This window comes from Cherax quadricarinatus, chromosome 12 (genome assembly GCF_038502225.1).
Source record: "Cherax quadricarinatus isolate ZL_2023a chromosome 12, ASM3850222v1, whole genome shotgun sequence".
NCBI classification, from domain to species: domain Eukaryota; kingdom Metazoa; phylum Arthropoda; class Malacostraca; order Decapoda; family Parastacidae; genus Cherax; species Cherax quadricarinatus.
Window position 1 is genome coordinate 49,763,971 of NC_091303.1, and position 22,387 is coordinate 49,786,357.

The window sequence follows — 22,387 nt, forward strand, 5'->3', positions numbered from 1 at the left end:
CCAGTAGCTGTTGGTAGATGTAGACATTGTCCCTTCTAATGCATTTGTAAATGAGTAAGAATTCCAGATCACCAATAGATTGAATACTTCCTGATTTCTCTCTGGCTTATTTGTATTTTTAACTTCTTGCTGTGATCCCAGGTACCTGTTTCTGTCTTTCAAGTAGCTGGACCCTGTCTACCCTATCAGTTCTTCTGTGTATTTTGAATGTTATTGTCAAGTTTTCTCTGGTTCTTTTGATTTTCCATGTCTTTTGCTTCAATTCCGTTAGCCTTTTCCCTAGTTCTCTGTCTTCCAGATCTCTGACAACTGTTCAGTGTATAGCGAGTTGTAGCGTAGGCCCATATATGTGTACTCACTTATATATAGTTGCAGGGGTCAAATATTAGCACCTGACCCAGCTTTTTCCATAGCCACTATTGGGTTCACTCTCTCCTGACTGTGAGAGACTTTTCGTACCTCTTCTTAAATCTATATATGGTCCTACCTCAACAACTTAAAAATCCAGGTCCTACCACTTCCTGACTACTCTAAGGTTGAATAAATATTTCTTAACATCCATGTGATTCGCGTGTTTTCGTGTGCCATCGTGTTCCTCCTTCCTGTCCATCACATCAATTCCTCTAGTATTTTGTACGTTATCATCATATTACCCCTAGTCTTCTAATGTCACCAGGCTTAGCTCCCTTAATCAATAGATCCCAAACTAGTCTATTTGCAAGCCTCTACATTTACTTTTAACTTCTTGATATTGTATAGGTTCCATGTTGGTGCTGCATACTCCAAGTGGACCCGTCGTATGCACCAAAAACATTGTCAGAATTATGCACGATTTTTTTCAGTAAGAATTTTTTTTTTCATATTTTTTCGATTTTTATTTTTTTGCCATAATGCCTTCTCTCTGACGCCTTTCCCTGGAGACATTGTGTCGTGATTGACCCCTAGCCAAGGTTCCTGAAAGCTAGTTTTGGATATGCCAGATGCGCATTTGCTGAATAGGTTACTGGGCTGGTGTGCCTCTCAGGTGATATACACGATACAATACTCACCGCGAGATCCTTTCCTCTGAGTGTGGTTTTTCAGTCTTTTGCCCGAGACTGTACTCCGCCTGCGGTTTTTTTTGCGCATCTCCAATCAGCATAACTTTGCACTTGCTGAGGTTTAATTCCATTAGCCACTTTTCAGGCCAAATCTGCAGGCTGACCAGTTCCAATGCAGTGATTTCTGGTCCTCATCTGTTTGTATTCACTTCATTAGTTTCTCCTCATGTACGAACATAAATATCTCTGATTGTATCCATTCGTGATGTCATTCAAGAATATTAGAAATAAAACCGGCCCTAGTACTGATTTTGTGGAATTCTGTTCGTCACTCGAGCTCACTCCGACACATCTTTCTGGACAATAACTCGTTGCTTCTTTTCCGTGAAATATCTGTTGATCACTTGCAGTATCTTCTGTTATTCCTGTCAGCTCCTCCTGTTATTGTCCTAATATCTAGTGCGGTATTCTTTTTACAGTTCAAAAATATACATTCTACCCATTCCTCTTTTATACCTCCCTTTTGTTATCTTGTTGTAGAACTCTAATATGTTTGTAAGACAGGATTTACCATCTTTAAAGTCGTGCTGGTTGTCATTCAAGAATCCACTTCTTTTCAGGAGCTCCACCGCTTTTCTCCACAGCATTGCATATTATGCATGACATTGACATTGATCTGTAGTTTAACACTGCTTACGAACGCGTATGCGTGTGCATGTGTGTGTGTGTGCGCGCACGCAAGTGTGTGTGTGTGTGTGTGTGTGTGTGTGTGTGTGTGTGTGTGACTGTGTTTTCTTTCAAATTAAATTGTAAATACGTACATGAAATTATTTACTATACTAAAGCAGAATGCAGAATGTATTATTAGCAAAAGCAGAACTTTCCGAACAGGTTTACATAGCGTCGGTATCCAGTGTCACAGTCAAGTAAGTTGACGAGCTGCAGTTTAATCCATCTTGTAGGTGAATCAGATTTCTGTTATTCGTTTCCTTGTGAGTGTATGAGAACATTCTCTGTCGATTTTTCCTGGAGACACTCCACTGACCAGAGGTGATCAATACATCGTTTTCAGGCGGGAAGTTCAGTCTTACTGGTAAGGAATTTACTAAGCTCCTGTAAGAAGTTCTGTCCGTTCCCAAGGATTTTATCCTGGACAGTTAACTTCGTACTAATACCTCTGCGACTTTTTATATATTTTTGACTTTTTAATATTACTGGTAATATTCGTTTCCCACATCATAACTAGCCTGGTAGTTCTTTGCAGTTGTCTCATGAATATTGGCTGACGCCTATCAAGCTACTGAGCAACTTAGGGTACGTGAGTGAAGTACCATCAAGAATAGTGATAGAAGATGACCTCTAGGAGATATCACGGCGTTGTTATTGTATACATCACCACGCATGTCAACAGGTTACATTATTTTAGAGCTATAGTTTTCCCTTTGAAGAAGGAGAGCAGGATATAGGGTCCTTAACATGCTTAAATAATGTATTTTGTTTGCATCTCTGCTTTTCACATTACAATCTGTAGACGTCCTTATCTGTGTTGACTAATTCAATTTGCTCAGTATATTTGGTCTGGTTTTTCGGTACTCCGGATATGAAAAGTCGCAGTTTCTCATGAGTCTCTCATGGGTTGGGATGAGAGTGTTACAAGTATTGATCTGTGATAATTGTTGAAATGGTGCTGTCCTAGGGTACTTATTGCACAGACTGTAATGACTGCTGATGTATCCAACGCATTGCGCTTCTCAACGTCCGCAATACTTCGGAGACTTCGAGGAAAGGATTGCCAGGTGATAAGATTAATCTTCTTCATTACCGAATTCCGTTTCAAACTTGATTATGGCAAGCATCCATCTATTTACTGAGATTCCACAGCCCCTCCCGAACCCTTGACGATGTTATTGTTTTTCTGATGGGTCTGGTCTACTAGCATCGTTGAAAACTGGATGATAGTCATTCTCCATGAAATCCATCCTGATAGAAAAAAAGTAGATTTTTTATGTCAGTGATGTGTAGAAGAATCCATCTGATACATTTCTCGTGAGCTCTAATTAAAATGAATCCCAGAATTTTCCTGTTGAGGCTGGTAATCCAGTGGTAGTAGGTAGGATAACTGAAGATTAGTTTTGTATCTAAGCGTTTCTGACCTTTCCTGTATCGGGTTGCCGAGTTAACTTGAGTCCACTATCTCGAAATTTAGTAAAGGCCTTGACACTCAACTGGTGGGCAGGTTACTTCCATGTGAAGAAGTACGGAGGAACGAATCTATAGTGTACATGAATATTATATAATATCGACAAGATAAAAATTAGACACATGTGTAACATCTGGGTATCAACAGAGCACTACGGTGCTCTTTACCAACTCCAAGGCTGGATAAGGGACTGATTACCTCATCGTTCTATATATAGCTCTACTGTCTTCCAATTATGTGGTTGAATTTGTATTGATAAAGCCACTAGTTGGCTTGGCGAAACGTCTTCAATAAAGATACCCAGATTCTTCACACCTGTCTAATTTTTACTAATCTATAGAACCAAATTGGGCAATCGCCACCTGTGATAGTGCAGTGGTCCAACCAAAGCCTTCTAAGTAATATCCATATTACTGGTTCTCGCACTGGTTCTCACTTTGGGTCTCGTGCTAATTTCACCAAACGAATTTTGGCAAGTTATAGAACAAGACGTGTAATGCCCTCACTGGAATCTGGCCTGATTTGAGGAATAGAGTGATTGAACACAGTATTTCCATACAATTCTTGATACTGATGGCTATTGCATCCATCTCATTAAACAATTGTGTACCTCATCTGATACATCGTAATGTGATCTCTTGAAAGCTGACAAACTTTCTGTGTCTCCCTTTTCCAAAGTCTTCCTTTTTTATAATGTCTGCTTGAATCAACGCTTCTCTTTCGAAGTTCTCAAATATAGGTGCCAACGTACCATAAGGTTCAAGAACATCTAAACGACATTAGTTGGGCAACAATGTTTCCCATTTTTTTTTTTTGCCTTAAGGTTGAGTTGTTATTTCCTCTTGATAGACTCGCATGTAAGATTTGTTCGAAAACTGAGACAGGGTGATTCATGCTCCTGGTAATGAACCCTTAACAGCTTTGCTTAATGAATTGTAGTCTTGGCTGTCCAGAGCTTCCATTAAGAACAGGGAGAGTGGGGGACACACAATAATAAGTTGTAGGTTTGATTATCAGTCATTAGGATTAGGTATTTCTCAAACTGAGACACACGTCCAAAATGCTGTCTGAACAATTTACTGGACCCAGCTTATTAATGGACGTTGAAACCAACGTACATTGGCAACGATCCCCATAATCCATTTAGTGTCAATTTTGGTTGTGGTCAACGCTCTCGTTTGTCAGATGAACGAGATAGTTTGAAAGAAAGTGCTTCTGGAACTCCTCAAAACCCTGATTACTCGAGTCGGTGAAATACTTAAACTGAACCTTGACGTTTTACGTTAGGTGCGTATGGTAATACAAATACTTTAAGTTAGTAGTCAGGGACTTTTCTTGGAAACTGGGAGGAAATGAGCAAAAGAAATCTGTACGTAATGTCTTTATAGCCTTATCCAGAATCGGAATTTCCTGCATTTCCTGGTCAGAAAGAGAAGTTAAATTTTTACATCACTTTGCTATTGCCATCACTTTGCCTGTTCCTTCAACAGAGTCATCTGAGAATCCTTGACACCTTTCAGCCGCTTTTATATAACTAACACGATCTTTAGCAATCTTTTCCATGTGGGTGATGAGTTCATCAATGATAACTGCTTCTTCCATGGTGCTCTGTATGAGCATTAAACGGTAGTTGTGTCAGTCCTGTCAAGCAAAGGTGATATTTTCCGTGCAACAATATTCTCGACTGCAGTCCTCTCCAACGGTGCGATGCTTTTATCTAGGTAAAGAATTCTAAACTCATGAAGGTGCTCAGTTTCGTCGTTTCTGATATACAGTTATTCTTCTTCTGGAGCTGACGATATCGACTCTTCTCAGTTCCTTTTGCTCGTGTCAGCTTCCTTTCAACTTCTTTTCATTTCTGTTCTTCCTACTTGTCCCGTTTGAATTTCCTGTGACAGGGAATGAGCGAAATATAGAGAAAATCTCTTTAATTGAAACGTGACGTCTGTTGTGAAAATATTGTTTGTATATCACTGTATATTGAAGTATTGTGGAACATACAGAAATATGTGAGGAAATTGAGCACTAAGTTCTAAACAAACGTGAATTTCACAAACAGTGAAATTTAACAGTGTTTAATCGTCTATCCACCTAATCAATGTCCGTGTTTTTCTCTGGTTTAGACACTGTTGTGTAACTATGACACTGCAATGTTAATGTATAACATTATTCATCCCTGTTTTCTCTTACTAACAGTATGTTTTATTACATTTATTGGCTTCCTATTATGAATTGTTAAAGTTTACCTACAGACAGAAATTAAATAAACCTAATAGAATCTAACCCAACATCCTAAATAACATGTATAAATAGGATTTGCTTAAAATCGTACGAGAGAAATAAACATTTTGAGGGAGATTGGGATGTGTTTAAAAGTGTGAACCGAGACACACTTTAGTTATTTTATGAATCCTAGACACCCACATAGTTATTGTTGAATAATAACTCAAAACACATAATGTAATGAAAATATATTACGTCGCTACTTATAGAATCAATGTGCCATAATTATTTGACGATTAACACTATTAATCAAGTATATATTATAGACTATTGAATCACCCGCTTCTTCAATCAAGACGAAAATTAAATCTTATTCAGAAAACGCAATGAATAGAAGCATGTCTTTGATATTTCGGGAGTTCCGGAAACTTCGTTATAAAACAATGTCAAATTCAGTTTAATATTCGGAGAATTTATAGGATGCGTAACTTCTCGTGCTTCTAATTGCAAAAATTTTTTATAATTATTATTTTCAAATTACCTTTGATCTGCAGCAATTATGGTCGTCTAGGAGTGATGAGCCATGGTTGCTCAAAATGGAAGAGTAGAGAAAAATGTGTGTGTGAGAGTGTGAGAGAGAGAGAGAGAGAGAGAGAGAGAGAGAGAGAGAGAGAGAGAGAGAGAGAGAGATTGATTTTGTGTGTGTTTAATGGTATGTTAATAGACAAATTCGATCATGAACTTATCTGACAATGATATATGGCTAAGTTATCAAAGTGAGTTGCAGTCTTGGAACTCCCAGTTGATTAAGTTGATAGCAAAACCGTCTGCTGGTCGAATTGTAACTGTTCAGCTCCATACAGGAAATGAAAAATATTAACAACATTCAAAGATATCAGGCCATTTACTATATCTTCCATTTTTCTTCGTGTGTATCCACATTCTTCCTCGCTCCTCTATCGTGCCATTATCTTCACCCTCCTCACCCTTGCCACCCATACGGCAAGAAAAAAGAAAAATACTTTGAACTCTAATAATTTGTTCATTTATGACAAAGTGAAGTATCGCTTTGAACTTGTGCGAGTAAATGATAAATATGAACGTAGGTACAAGGGTCACAGGAATTGTTAGGATTTAAATTGAACCTGTAGTAGAGTATGTGATAATACTTTCACAGACTGTACTGAAACCTTTTTAAGGTTCAATAATTCTTTTCCTGGTTACTAAGTACTTGTATTTGTTGAGTCATATCAAATGACATATTGCTGATTAAAAAAAAAAGTTTCCTCGCTTAGTTTCTTTCTCGTCTAGCCTTTGTTAATCTAACAGAGGTAGGGAGGCCCGAAAAAGAAAATTTTTCACCATTCACTCCATCACTGTCTTGCCAGAGGCGTGTTTACATTAGAGTTATAAAACTGCAACATTAACACCCGTCCTTCAGAGTGCAGACACTGTACTTCCTATCTCCAGGACTGAGGTCCGGCCTGCCAGTTTCCCTGAATCCCTTCAAAAAACATTACTTTGCTCACACTCCAACAGCACGTCAAGTCCAACTAACCATTTATTTCCATTCGCTCCTATCTAACACGCTCACGCATGCTTGCTGGAAGTCCAAGTCCCTAGCATACAAAACCTCCTTTACCCCCTCCCTCTAACCTTCCTTAGGCCGACCTCTACCCCACCTTCCCTTCACTCTCGAAGTCATTCTATTTTGTTTCAGCCTCTCTACATGTCCGAACCACGTCAATAACCCCTCCACAACCCTCTGGATAATAATTTTGGTAATCCCGGGCCTCCTCCTAATTTCCAAATTACGAATTCTCTGCATTATATTCACACCACACATCGCCCTCACACACATCTCCCTCACACACAACATCTCCACTGCCTCCAGCCTTCTTGTTACAACATTCACCTGGATACCTGGAGATACCTGGAGAGAGTTCCGGGGGTCAACGCCCCCGCGGCCCGGTCTGTGACCAGGCCTCCTTAGGTCAGTGTCCCAGGATGCGACCCACACCAGTCGACTAACACCCAGGTACCCATTTTACTGATGGGGAACATAGACAACAGGTGGAAAGAAACACGTCCAATGTTTCTACTCTGGCTGGGAATCGAACCCAGGCCCTCACCGTGTGAAGCGAGAGCGTTAACCACCAGGCCACCATTTTTATAACTATACTTTCTCACACACACAAGTAGTGTGTATGTGTAGTGGAGGCAGGATCCATACATAGCTTTAAGCAGAGGTATGATAAAGCTCACGGTACAGGGAGAGTGACCTAGTAGCGACCAGTGAAGAGGTGGGGCCAGGAGCTTGGGACCTCAACTAGGTGAGTACACACACACACACACACACACACACACACACACACACATCCCCCCTTCCGTAACCACCTAACCCTAGTCGCCTACCCCTCCCCCAAACCATCTAACCCCCTCCCCCAACTATCTCTACCCCTCCAATAACCATCCTCCCCCTCCCCCACAACCATCCATCCCCTCTCCTCCTAACCATCTATTCCCCTCCCCCTAACCACCTGTCCCCCCTTCTGTGGAGCAACGGGGGAACCTAGAACCAGGATGAGGACAAGGGGCTCCAAGGACGAATCTGGGAGGGAGGAATGGGAGGTAGAGCTCAAAAAAGGGAGGAAGACTGGGGAAGGAGACTAGATGAGCTGGAAAGGAAGATGGAAGAGAGGTTAGCAGCAGAATGCAGAAGGTGGAAGCAACAGGCCACAGCAGCAGAAATCAAGATAGAGAGATTAGAAGAGGAGCTGAGACATCTGAAACAGCACAGAGACAAAGATATTACAGAAGTAGCATCGGCAATGGCTACATCAGACACAGACAACAGGTCTGAAGGAAGCATGGAAACTAAACTGTATGCAGAGGTCCTGTCAAACTCACATGGAGCCAAAACAAAGACAGGGAGCACACTAGGACAGAACGAGAGGTTGGAAGACATTGAAGGAACTAGGACATGTGCAAAGACCTTACCAGATACCTGTGGGGGCCAGGAACAGGTGAGCAGGAAGGACAAACCAAGAAGCATAGGGGCCATAACTAGGGAAGGGAATGAATGAAGGAACACTCCACGGGAAGGAACTAAAACACATCAGAGGATGCAATGGGAGTCACAGTGGGAGGTGGAAAGGGAGAGATCAGTTCTTGTCTATGGGCTAGACGAAGCTAAAGGGGAAAGTTATAATGAAAGAAAGCAGGAGGAGAAAAAAGCTATTGAAGATACCATGAAGGTGATAGGCGAGGGGGACATGACCCAGGTGGCAAATTTTCGGAGAATTGGGTGGTTCACAAAGAAAAGGAATCGGCCTCTCAAAGTAATTTTCAAGGCAGAATCAACCAGAACCCTGATCCTGCAGGAGAAAGCACGGCTGAGAGGCAAGCAGGAGTTCCGGAGTGTGTACCTCGATCGAGACAGAACACAGGACGAAAGGAAGACGATGAAAGGGAGAGTTCAAAAACGAAAGGAGAAATGAGGGGAGACCTGATCGAAGTGTATAAGTGGAAGATAGGTATTAATAGGGGGGATATTAACAAGGTCTTGAGGATATCTCTCAAAGAGAGAACCCGCAGTAATGGATTTAAATTAGATAAGTTTAGATTTAGAAAGGACATAGGAAAGTATTGGTTTGGAAATAGGGTAGTTGATGAGTGGAACAGTCTACCTAGTTGGGTTATTGAGGCTAGGACTTTGGGTAGTTTCAAATTTAGGTTGGATAAGTACATGAGTGGGAGGGGTTGGATTTGAGTGGGACTTGCACATCGGAGCTTGTTTCTTGGGTGGCATTGAAAATTGGGTTGGGCAAATGTTTTGTTAGTGGGATGAATTGTAAAGGACCTGCCTAGTATGGGCCAACAGGCCTGCTGCAGTGCTCCTCCTTTCTTATGTTCTTATGTTCTTAAATGGGAGGAAATGAAAAAGGAGAGCAGAATAACCCAGGATCAAATGGAAGGACAAGCACACCCCCCAGAAACACCTGCAGAAGGACTCCAGCCACGACACCCCCAAGGCAACTGAACAATCCAAACCAACCATCACACACCGATCCCTCTGTTTCCACCCCCCGCACCACAGTTACAGTATTAGAACAGAAGTTGAAGGTTTGGTTCACAAATGCAGATGGATTAACGAATAAACATGAGGAATGGCAAGAAAGAATTAATGAAAAGTCCCCAGACATCATAGCAGTTACAGAAACAAAACTCACGGAGACAATAACAGATGCAATCTTCCCACCAGGATACCAGATCATGAGGAAAGATAGAAAGGGCAGGGGGGGGGGGGTTGCTCTGCTCATAAAAAACAGATGGAAATTCGAGAAAATGGAAGGCATAGATGAGACCGGAGAAAGAGACTACATAGCAGGTACACTTCAGTCTGGGGAACACAAAGTGGTCATTGCAGTGATGTATAATCCACCACAGAACTGCAGGAGGCCAAGAGAGGAATATGAAGAGAGCAACAGAGCAATGGTGGACACACTTGCTGAGGTGGCAAGAAGAGCTCACTCCAGCAGAGCAAAGTTGCTGGTTATGGGGAATTTCAACCACAGGGAGATTGACTGGGAAAACCTGGAGCCACATGGGGGTCCCGAAGCATGGAGAGCCAGGATGTTGGACGTGGTGCTGGAAAACCTCATGCACCAACATGTTAAGGACACTACCAGAGTGAGAGGGGAGGATGAACCAGCAAGATTGGACCTTGTGTTCACCCTGGGCAGTTCAGACATTGAGGACATCAAGTATGAGAGTCCCCTAGGAGCTAGCGACCACGTGGTTCTGTGCTTTGAGTACATAGTAGAGCTGCAAGTGGAGAGAATAACAGGAGTTGAATGGGAAAAGCCTGACTATAAAAGAGGGGACTACATAAGGTTGAAGAACTTCCTGCGGGAGGTCCAGTGGGACAGAGAACTGGCAGGAAAGCCAGTAAATGAAATGATGGAATATGTAACAACAAAATGCAAGGAGGCAGTGGAAAGGTTTATTCCCAAGGGCAACAGTAACAACGGGAAGACCAGAACGAGCCCCTGGTTTACCCGACGGTGTAAGGAGGCAAAAACAAAGTGCAATAGAGAATGGAAAAAGTACAGAAGGCAGAGAACACACGAAAATAGGGAGATCAGTCGCAGTGCCAGGAATGAGTATGCACAGGTAAGGAGGGAGGCCCAGCGACAGTATGAAAATGACATAGCATCGAGAATCAAGACTGACCCGAAACTGTTGTATAGCCACATCAGGAGGAAGACAACAGTCAAAGACCAGGTGATCAGATTAAGGACAGAAGGTGGAGAACTCACAAGAAATGATCAGGAGGTATGTGAGGAGCTGAACAGGAGATTTAAGGAAGTGTTTACAGTAGAGACAGGAAGGGCTGTGGGAAGACAGCACAGAAGGGAACATCAAGAGGGAATATACCAACAAGTGTTGGATGACATACGAACAACTGAGGAGGAGGTGAAGAAGCTCCTAAGTGACCTTGACACCTCAAAGGCGATGGGACCGGACAACATCTCCCCATGGGTCCTTAGAGAAGGAGCAGAGATGCTGAGCGTGCCTCTAACCACAATCTTCAACACGTCCCTGGAAACTGGGCAACTACCTGAGAAATGGAAGACAGCTAATATAGTCCCCATATTTAAGAAAGGAAACATAAACGAGGCGCTAAACTACAGACCTGTGTCTCTGACATGTATTGTGTGCAAAGTCATGGAGAAGATTATCAGGAGGAGAGTGGTCGAACACCTGGAAAGGAACAAGATTATAAATGAAAACCAGCATGGGTTCATGGAAGGCAAATCTTGTATCACAAACCTCCTGGAGTTTTATGACAAGGTAACAGAAGTAAGACACGAGAGAGAGGGGTGGGTAGATTGCGTTTTCCTAGACTGCAGGAAGGCCTTTGACACAGTTCCCCACAAGAGATTAGTGCAGCAGCTGGAGGATCAGGCGCATGTAAAAGGGAGGGCACTGCAATGGATCAGGGAATACCTGACAGGGAGGCAGCAACGAGTCATGGTACGTGAAGAGGTATCAGAGTGGGCGCCTGTTACGAGCGGGGTCCCACAGGGGTCAGTTCTAGGACCAGTGCTATTTTTGATGTATGTGAACGACATGATGGAAGGAATAGACTCTGAAGTGTCCCTGTTCGCAGATGATGTGAAGTTGATGAGAAGAATTAAATCGGACGAGGATGAGGCAGGACTGCAAAGAAACCTGGACAGGCTGGATATGTGGTCCAGTAACTGGCGTCTCGAATTCAATCCAGCCAAATGCAAAGTCATGAAGATTGGGGAGGGGCAAAGAAGACCGCAGACAGAGTATAGGCTAGGCGGACAAAGACTACAGACCTCAGGGAGAAAGACCTTGGGGTGACCATAACACCGAGCACATCACCGGAGCCACACATCAACCAAATAACTGCTGCAGCATACGGGCGCCTGGCAAACCTGAGAATAGCGTTCCGATACCTTAATAAGGAATCGTTCAAGACACTGTACACTGTGTATGTTAGGCCCATACTGGAGTATGCAGCACCAGTCTGGAACCCACACCTGGTCAAGCACGTCAAGAAGTTAGAGAAAGTACAAAGGTTTGCAACAAGGCTAGTCCCAGAGCTCAAGGGAATGTCGTACGAGGAAAGGTTAAGGGAAATCGGACTGACGACACTGGAGGACAGAAGGGTCAGGGGAGACATGATAACGACGTACAAGATACTGCGGGGAATAGACAAGGTGGACAGAGATAGGATGTTCCAGAGAGGGGACACAGGGACAAGGGGTCACAACTGGAAGCTGAAGACTCAGACGAGTCACAGGGACGTTAGGAAGTATTTCTTCAGTCATAGAGTTGTCAGCAAGTGGAATAGCCTAGCAAGTGAAGTAGTGGAGGCAGGAACCATACATAGTTTTAGGAAGAGGTATGATACAGCTCAGGAAGCAGAGAGAGAGGACCTAGTAGCGATCAGTGAAGAGGAGGGGCCAGGAGCTGAGTCTCGACCCCTGCAACCACAATTAGGTGAGTATACACACACACACACACACACACACACACACACGAGGCCAGGAGCTTGGGCTCGACCCCTGCAACCTCAACTAGGTGAGTACACACACACACAAGCGCGCGCACACACACAAGCGCGCGCGCGCGCACACACAAACACACACACACACACACACACACACACACAAGCGCGCACACACACGAGGCCAGGAGCTATGAATCGACCCTTGCAACCACAATTAGGTGAGTTAACAAACACAAACAACTTCGTCGTGTTCGATGGACGGATCATATCATTTTTACATCTCCAACACTTCCCCTGCCTTCTCTATATTCAAGTGAAGAAGCCTAATGATAAGGTGATATGTTTTGATAATGAAGTTACCAAACCGTTGCACACGTGTCTCATACACGTAGGATATTGCTTCCCGTTTTGAAATAATCATGAAAAATAAAGAGACCAATCCTATTATTTCTCTCAGTTTTAGAGGCGACGACGTTTGCAATCCCAGGAATGAAAATTTGATTAAATAGGTATAAATCAGCGAAAGACTTAATTATAGAGAGGATGGCGCCCAGTAATATTATTATTATTAAATATTAGCCGGTATTCTCCCGGCCCGGGCCTTGTCCAAGTGGTGGCCCGGCCTTGGCTCCCTCTTTAGGGAGTGTCTGAGACCTAAATCTCCCATGGGAGGAGGCACAAGTACCTCCTCATCTTTGGGACCAACTGTCCCCAGGCCTAGCCACAAGCTAGGCCTCTCTGGTCTGCCATCCCCGCCCCAAGGGAGCAAATGGGAATGACAGTCTTATGAGCTAAAGGCTCGGGCTCAGGCACCTACCCTACCCTAGAAGGGTTAGGCATGGTGTCGATCGCCCAGTAATATATAGGTAGTATTTCCCTTTAGGACGACACTGTTAGGCCTTCTAGACATAACGTAATAATAGTAGGGTATTTTTGACCGGCAATTTCGAGACCAGTGTCTTCCTGGAAGTAGGTCAGGATTACTTTTCGAAGCAGTTTGTAACAAAGCTAATAGAGGTATGCAAGCTGTAACTTGCGAAATTTCATTCCCCATCCCTCCACACAAAACATTTTAATATATTAGGAATGAGAAAATCATCAAATATTACTGTTGTCATTCAAACTGACATGAGAAATAATAATTTTTTATGACACTATGTAAGAACCAAAACTTAAAGACAAAATATAATATACATAAATACAAGATATATTTAAATAAACATTAAAAAATTCAAATGCAGCTTTTTTGCTTAAATATCTTATGTTCGTCATCGATACCATGCCTAACCCTTCTAGGGTAGGGTAGGTGCCTGAGCCCGAGCTTTTAGCTCATAAGACTGTCATTCCCATTTGCCCCCTTGGGGCGGGGATGGCAGACCAGAGAGGCCTAGCTTGTGGCTAGGCCTGGGGACAGTTGGTCCCAAAGATGAGGAGGTACTTGTGCCTCCTCCCATGGGAGACTTAGGTCTCAGACACTCCCTATAGAGGGAGCCAAGGCCGGGCCACCACTTGGAAAAGGCCCGGGCCGGGAGAATACCGGCTAATCTTTAATAATAATAAACAATAATAATTATGTTCGTCTCCATATCACAGTTAAGTCCTTCATGTAGCCAAACGCGGAAGTTACAGAAGGTTTTATACATTTGCAACTCTATTTATTTAACAGATCTTCAACACAAATAATGAACTAGGTTCCTCAGGATTCAGGTTCCCAGAATGAACTGGCGATGATTTCGTGCCTCCGTTAATAATGTCAAGTGTAACTGTTAATGCGAGAAATGAGATACATTCGCTCTTCACAGCACACACCTTGCTTGCTAAGCATCTCTTAACCATACATATCAAGTCAAACACGAGCCAGTTACGAAGTCCAAATAGGTTTCATAGTAGCAGAGGGATCTATGAATTTCTTTGGTGACCATGAGAAGTTTCAGAAGCGGGAAGGTGAACTTATGTGGTTAGTTTGACTAACACGTGTGAATGGCGGCTTTCAGCTGCGCACAATACACACTGGTAGGATGCTGCATGCAACACACTGGTAGGTTGCTACATGCAACACACTGGTAGGATGCTGCATGCAGCACACTGGTAGGATGCTACATGCAGCACACTGGTAGGATGCTGCATGCAACACACTGGTAGGATGCTGCATGCAACACACTGGTAGGATGCTGCATGCAACACACTGGTAGGATGCTGCATGCATCACACTGGTAGGATGCTGCATGCATCACACTGGTAGGATGCTGCATGCATCACACTGGTAGGATGCTGCATGCATCACACTGGTAGGATGCTGCATGCATCACACTGGTAGGATGCTGCATGCATCACACTGGTAGGATGCTGCATGCATCACACTGGTAGGATGCTGCATGCATCACACTGGTAGGATGCTGCATGCATCACACTGGTAGGATGCTGCATGCATCACACTGGTAGGATGCTGCATGCATCACACTGGTAGGATGCTGCATGCATCACACTGGTAAGTTGCTACATGCAGCACACTGGTAGGATGCTGTATGCAACACACTGGTAGGATGCTGCATGCAACACAGTAGGATACTGCATGCAACACACTGGTAGGATGCTGCATGCATCACACTGGTAGGATGCTGCATGCATCACACTGGTAAGTTGCTATGCAACACACTGGTACATGCAGCACACTGGTAGGATGCTGTATGCAACACACTGGTAGGATGCTGCATGCAACACAGTAGGATACTGCATGCAACACACTGGTAGGATGCTGCATGCATCACACTGGTAGGATGCTGCATGCATCACACTGGTAAGTTGCTACATGCAGCACACTGGTAGGATGCTGTATGCAACACACTGGTAGGATGCTGCATGCAACACAGTAGGATACTGCATGCAACACACTGGTAGGATGCTGCATGCAACACACTGGTAGGATGCTACATGCAGCACACTGGTAGGATGCTGCATGCAACACACTGGTAGGATGCTGTATGCAACACACTGGTAGGATGCTGTATGCAACACACTGGTAGGATGCTGTATGCAACACACTGATAGGATGCTGCATGCAACGATAACACCATGAATTTTGGTCGTTATGCGATCCACTAAAGGTCCCGAGTGCCTCAGTGCACTCGGTTAGAAGGGTGCAGTGAGGCATAATTTGATAATGGAGTTAATTATTAGCTATGGAGATCTGAAGTGGATCGAAAGAAACATTCACAAATCACGAGGAAACTAATCTCCAAATTCCATTAATAAAGATGATATTACACAACGCTAATATAATGGAAGTATTACGAAGACACAAAAATTACCAATATTCTACAATACATAAGAACATTCAGACTGAAGGCACTCAGAAGTTGCACTGCTAAGGAATCAGCGTAGATGGGCTGAAGATAATCAGATACGGCACTCGAAAATTTTTGCATGAGAATTCAAATTTTTCCAGTGTTCTTAAAGGCAAATTCGGACCTACACATGCTAAAATCAATCCAGTATTTTTCCAAATAAATTTGACCATATATGAAAGTAAGTAAATATGTAACTAAACTTTATCTGTACTTAATGTACATTACAATACGAATTTTAAGCAATGGTATTCAGGGCACACAGGTGCTAAAGGTACTTAAAAGATCATTAATCTGATTTAACCTAGAACACCCAGATACAAACACCGTGACTTATTTCTGGTGAGAGGATACATTCGACAGTTATTTTAAAGACATGAATTTAATTAATAAAACTGGCATGTTAACATGCTCAGTTTAACACCGACAGATTGTTTACTCTGAGAAAAACATATTAATATTAAAATTTTGTCTAAAGTTGACCAGTTATTTCACCGATTCCAAAAACAATTTTTGTGTACAGAAGTTATCTGGGGTGTTGGGATGTTATCCAGGGTGTTGGGATGTTATCCAGGGTGTGGGGATGTTATCCGGGGTGTGGGGATGTTATCCGGGGTGTTGGGATGTTATCCAGGGTTTGGGGAGGTAATCCGGGGTGTGGGGATGTTATCCGGGGTGTGGGGATGTTATCCGGGGTGTGGGGAGGTAATCCGGGTTGTGGGAGGTAATCCGGGGTGTGGGGAGGTAATCCGGGGTGTGGGGATGTTATCCGGGGTGTGGGGATGTTATCCGGGGTGCGGGGATGTTATCCGAGGTGTGGAGAGGTAATCCGGTGTGTGGGGATGTTATCCGGGGTTTGGGGAGGTAATCCGGGGTGTGGGGATGTTACCCGGGGTGTGGGGATGTTATTCGGGGTGTGGGGATGTTATCCGGGGAGTGGGGATGTTATCCGGGGTGTGGGAATGTTATTCGGGGTGTGGGGATGTTATCCGGGGTGTGGGGATGTTATCCGGGGTGTGGGGATGTTACCCGGGGTGTGGGGATGTTATCCGGGGTGTGGGGATGTTATCCGGGGTGTGGAGATGTTATCTGGGGTGTGGGGAGGTAATCCGGGGTGTGGGGAGGTAATCCGGGGTGTGGGGAGGTAATCCGGGGTGTGGGGATGTTATCCGGGGTGTGGGGAGATAATCCCGGGTGTGGGGAGGTAATCCGGGGTGTGGGGATGTTATCCGGGGTGTGAGGATGTTATCCGGGGTGTGGGGATGTTATCCGGGGTGTGGAGAGGTAATCCGGGGTGTGGGGATGTTATCCGGGGTTTGGGGAGGTAATCCGGAGTGTGGGGATGTTATCCGGGGTGTGGGGATGTTATCTGGGGTTTGGGGAGGTAATCCGGGGTGTGGGGAGGTAATCCGGGGTATGGGGAGGTAATCCGGGGTGTGGGGATGTTATCCGGGGTGTGGGGAGGTAATCCGGGGTGTGGGGATGTTATCCGGGGTGTGGGGATGTTATCCGGGGTGTGGGGAGGTAATCCAGGGTGTGGGGAGGTAATCCGGGGTGTGGGGATGTTATCCGGGGTGTGGGGATGTTATTCGGGGTGTGGAGATGTTATCCGGGGTGTGGGGATGTTATCCGGGGTGTGGGGATGTTATTCGGGGTGTGGGGATGTTATCCGGGGTGTGGGGATGTTACCCGGGGTGTGGGGATGTTATGCGGGGTGTGGGGATGTTATCCGGGGTGTGGAGATGTTATCTGTGGTGTGGGGAGGTAATCCTGGGTGTGGGGAGGTAATCCGGGGTGTGGGGAGGTAATCCGGGGTGTGGGGATGTTATCCGGGGTGTGGGGAGGTAATCCGGGGTGTGGGGATGTTATCCGGGGTGTGGGGATGTTATCCGGGGTGTGGGGAGGTAATCCGGGGTGTGGGGATGTTATCCGGGGTGTGGGGATGTTATCCGGGGTGTGGAGAGGTAATCCGGGGTTTGGGGATGTTATCCGGGGTTTGGGGAGGTAATCCGGGGTGTGGGGATGTTATCTGGGGTGTGGGGATGTTATCTGTGGTGTGGGGAGGTAATCCGGGGTGTGGGGAGGTAATCCGGGGTGTGGGGAGGTAATCAGGGGTGTGGGGAGGTAATCCGGGGTGTGGGGATGTTATCTGGGGTGTGGGGATGTTATCTGGGGTGTGGGGAGGTAATCCGGGGTGTGGGGAGGTAATCCGGGGTGTGGGGAGGTAATCAGGGGTGTGGGGAGGTAATCCGGGGTGTGGGGATATTATCCGGGGTGTGGGGAGGTTAGCGGGGGTGTGGGGAGGTAATCCGGGGTGTGGGGAGGTAATCCGGGGTGTGGGGATGTTATCCGGAGTGTGGGGATGTTATCCAGGGTGTGGAGAGGTAATCTGGGGTGTGGGGATGTTATCCGGGGTTTGGGGAGGTAATCCGGGGTGTGGGGATGTTATCCGGGGTGTGGGGAGGTAATACGGAGTGTGGGGAGGTAATCCGGGGTGTGGGGATGTTATCCCGGGGGTGGGGAGGTAATCCGGGGTGTGGGGATGTAATCCGGGGTGTGGGGATGTAATCCGGGGTGTGGGGATGTAATCCGGGGTGTGGGGATGTAATCCGGGGTGTGGGGATGTAATCCGGGGTGTGGGGATGTTATCCGGGGCGTGGGGAGGTAATCCGGAGTGTGGGGATGTAATCCGGGGTGTGGGGAGTGGTAATCCGGAGTGTGGGGATGTAATCCGGGGTGTGGGGATGTAATCCGGGGTGTGGGGATGTAATCCGGGGTGTGGGGATGTAATCCGGGGTGTGGGATGCTTCAGCCAGTGAAGATTAATGCCGTTTACAATTGTTTTGTTTTATTCAGAGGAAATGGCTAAACCAGTAGGGGTAATACAGTGTCTGTGAGATAGGGGTCATTTAGATTCCATCAAAGCAACGAGACTATAAGTTTAATTCCTTGGATCAAGAGCCTCTCACCAGCATCATGGCAAGAAAAATCAATAAGGAGAAATAATTGTATACCCTTTCGAAAATAAAAGTGGCTAAATGTCATCAACCCACTCCATCACACACACACACACACACACACACACACACACACACACACACACACACACACACACACACACACACACACATATACACATACACACACACATACACACACACATACACACACACATACACACACACACACACACACACACGCCCACACACACACACACACACACACACACACACACACACACACATACACACACACACACACAAAGAACAGCCTTAGAGTTGTACGGAAGTGAAACAATCTGGAGAGTGAAGTAGTGGAGGCAGGATCCAGAAGAGAGTGGAGCTAATAGTGACCAGCGATGAGGCGGGGTCAGGAGCTAAGAATCGACCCCTTCAACAACAAATAGGCGAATACTCACCAATTAGGCTAATTGTCGTAAGGACATGTGCACGTGAGGAAATGGTAACTAATTGACTGATGAAGGAACACTGCAGCAGACCTACTGACCCATGAGAAGCAGGTCCATGAAAGTTAAGACACATGTGCAACATCTGGATATCTTTATTGTAGTAGACGTTTCGCCATCCAGTGGCTTTATCAATACAGATTCTAGGACATAATAGGAAGACAGTAGAACTATATACAAAAGATGAGGTAATCAGTCCCTCGGCCTTGGAGTTAGTGTTCACAGCATCGTGGTGGAGGAGAATCTGGAGCAAAGACAAGAAGACTGGCGGTTTATATAGGCGTCAGTGGATAGGGACGGGCAGCAGACGAGGGCAAAGTCACTGGTAGGCGGGATTCCCCAGTGGAAGTAGGTCCTTCCCAAAGAGATGGGTTAGTTGCAGCAGCCGTGAAGGTCTTGTAGATGTCCTCTGAACCAAGATTCCATGATGTTGCAGTATCTGACAAGTTGTGCAAGAAAGGTATAAAATACCGACAATATGAAAGTTAAGACACATGTGCAACATCTGGATATCTTTATTGTAGTAGACGTTTCGCCATCCAGTGGCTTTATCAATACAGATTCTAGGTATTTTATACCTTTCTTGCACAACTTGTCAGACACTGCAACATCATGGAATCTTGGTTCAGAGGACATCTACAAGACCTTCACGGCTGCTGCAACTAACCCATCTCTTTGGGAAGGACCTACTTCCACTGGGGAATCCCGCCTACCAGTGACTTTGCCCTCGTCTGCTGCCCGTCCCTATCCACTGACGCCTATGTAAACCGCCAGTCTTCTTGTCTTTGCTCCAGATTCTCCTCCACCACGATGCTGTGAACACTAACTCCAAGGCCGAGGGACTGATTACCTCATCTTTTGTATATAGTTCTACTGTCTTCCTATTATGTCCTAGAATCTGTATAGATAAAGCCACTGGATGGCGAAACGTCTACTACAATAAAGATATCCAGATGTTGCACATGTGTCTTAACTTTCATATTGTCGGTATTTTATACCTTTCTTGCACAAGCAGGTCCATGTTGTCCCCCCCCAGAATAAGCCCAATGACTCACCTAGTTAGGTCACGGTATCAGACCTAGTAGCACAAGCTAGTCAGGTCCAACTTACACCCACCCACACACACTCATGTATTATTATCTAACCTATTTTTAAAACTACACAACGTTTTAGCCTGAATAACTGTACTCGGGAGTTTGTTCCACTCATCCACAACTCTTTTACCAAACCAGTACTTTCCTATATCCTTCCTGAATCTGAATTTTTCCAACTTGAAACCATTGCTGCGAGTCCTGTCTTGGCTGGAAATTTTCAGCACGCTATTTACATCCCCTTTATTTATTCCTGTTTTCCATTTATACACCTCGATCATATCCCCCCTAATTCTACGCCTTTCGAGAGATTCAGGGCCCTCAGTCTATCCTCATAGGGAAGATTTCTGATACATGGGATCATCTTTGTCATCCTCCCCTGTACGTTTCCCAGAGCATTTATATCCATTCTGTAACACGGTGACCAGAACTGAGCAGCATAGTCTAAATGAGGCCTAACCAAGGATATATGGAGTAGAAGAACAACCTGAGGACTTCTATTGTTTATACTTCTAGATATGAAGCCAAGGATTCTGTTAGCTTTATTGCGAACACTAATGCACTGTCTTAGTTTTCGATTACTGCTAACCAGAACTCCTAAATCCTTTTCGCAATCAGTAGTATTAAGATCTACTTTATTTAGTTTATATGTGGCATGGTTATTTAACTGTCCAACATTTAGAACTTTGCATTTGTCTATATTTTATATTAAATTATGTATATTTGTCTATATTAAACTATATTAAACTTAAGTAGCGTCATGCACTGGGTAGCAGCACATGAAAAATGCTCCCATGAATCTTGGCCAAGATACATTACAGATGCTAAGAAAATTTAAAACAGATCGAATAAGGTATTTTCAATTAAAAAAAGACTAAGCTACGAGACTGTTGCTGAGAATATTCCAAAAAAATAGGAATGCCTCTCTTGGTATAACTTAAAAACACCATAAATCCTCGAGTTTTTATTTTGTTGTAGTATTCTTTTCTGTTTGATATTCTATTTGAAGTTCTTTACAATATCACAAAAAAAATTTTGTCTGTTTAAAAATTTAAATTTAATAAATTGGAAAAAGTAATTGGAAAATTGGCATCCACACAGGTCAAAAGTTATTAAAAAAAATACTTCTTAGTAATTCTCAAAGTGCAGGTAGACTTAAATAAAAACTACCGTATTATTCACTAAATTAAAAAAAAAAGTCTTCTGAAGCAACAGACAACACTGAAATACAAGCAACACTGAAATACAAGCAACACTGAAATACAAGCAACACTGAAATACAAGCAACACTGAAATACAAGCAACACTGAAATACAAGCAATATTTATGCAATTACGCAGTTGAAAAGTTAGCGTTATTGTCGCTCGTTGTAACACTATGGGTCCGTCCACCCGATGCGTGATAATGTAAATAATGTCTTTTCATCAATATATATAATTTTATTTTGCCTTGTTGTCACTAATATTGAATAGACATACAATCTTCACCGACACTGGCAGTTATTTAAAATTATTAACGTGTATTAACGTATACACATTATTTACATCACATTCACTTATTAAAATTTTATAATATATATATATATATATATATATATATATATATATATATATATATATTATACTATGTTATATTATATTGGGAGGTACCACCTCCAGAATATGTAATTCCTCTGTGTAGCAGTCACCTTCTTTTCCTCTGTCAGTTTTCTGGTTCACCTCGTTAAGCATAGACTCATCTGCTGACAAGTCCAATCCCAAATATCTGAATACGTTTATTTAATCCATATTCCCTCCCTCCATTCTGATATCCAGTCTTTCATTACCTATTTTTTTTGGTTACCCTCATCACCCTGCTCTTTCCAATCTTCACTTCTGATTTCTTCTTTTAATTAAATTCCCTCCTAAATTCATCCACAAACATTTTAAACTTCTCTTCATCTACCAAATGCATACTGTCAATAGCAAAAAGCAAT